Raw genomic sequence first — 908 nt, 5'->3', positions numbered from 1 at the left:
TATTTCCTCCTCTTTGGCTCTAGTTGTTGGTGCATATATTTGAATGATAGTGGCATTTACTGGACTTCCTTGTATGCGTATGGATATTATCCTATCACTCACCACATTGTATTTCAGGATGGTTCTAGAAATGACTTTTTTAAATTATGAAACCAACCCCATTCTTTCTCACCTTTTCATCCCCAGCATAGTAAATCATATAATCGTCTGATTCAAAATGTCCCATGCCAAGCCATCTCGTTTCGCCTATACCTAGTATGTCAATATTTATGCGTTCCATTTCTTTCTTAACAATGTCCAATTTTCCTACATTCATGCTTCTCATGTTCCATGTCCCAATCACTAGTGCCTGCTTACAGCTGTTCCTTCTTCTCGGTATTTGTTTGTAAGATCTCAGTCTCAACTGCCATGTCTGCTAGTCCGAGCGATAGTCTAAGTGTGCTCTACTGTACATAGGGTTTTCGAAGGCCTGTCTTTTTGGAAGTGGATGGCCAATCCTTCTTCCTAGTCTGTCTCAATCTTTAAATATATATATAATAGCATCTGACAGACAAGCATGCCACAGAAAAGAACCGATGAAAGACAACTGCCCAGTTATAACAATGACCAATAGATTCAATGTTAATAGCCCATCGATGCTTCCTTACTCCACCACCATCCCTTCCTCCTTTTGCCTACACCATTCAATACCCGAAAATTATCCAAAAACATTTGGAACAATATGTCAACAGAGAACTGCTAGATGTGCAGGCTGGATTTGGAAGAGGTCGTGGTACTAGGGATATTATAGCTAATGTTAGATGGATCTTAGCAGAAAGCAAAGAATACCAGAAGAATGTCTATCTGTGCTTCATTGACTATGCAAAGGCTTTTGACTGTGTGGATCACAATAAGCTGTGGCTGACTCT

Source organism: Elephantulus edwardii, unplaced genomic scaffold (assembly GCF_000299155.1).
Source record: "Elephantulus edwardii isolate Elephantulus edwardi_28Jun2011 unplaced genomic scaffold, EleEdw1.0 scaffold00141, whole genome shotgun sequence".
Classification (NCBI taxonomy): Eukaryota; Metazoa; Chordata; class Mammalia; order Macroscelidea; family Macroscelididae; genus Elephantulus; species Elephantulus edwardii.
This window is presented reverse-complemented; position numbering follows the sequence as displayed.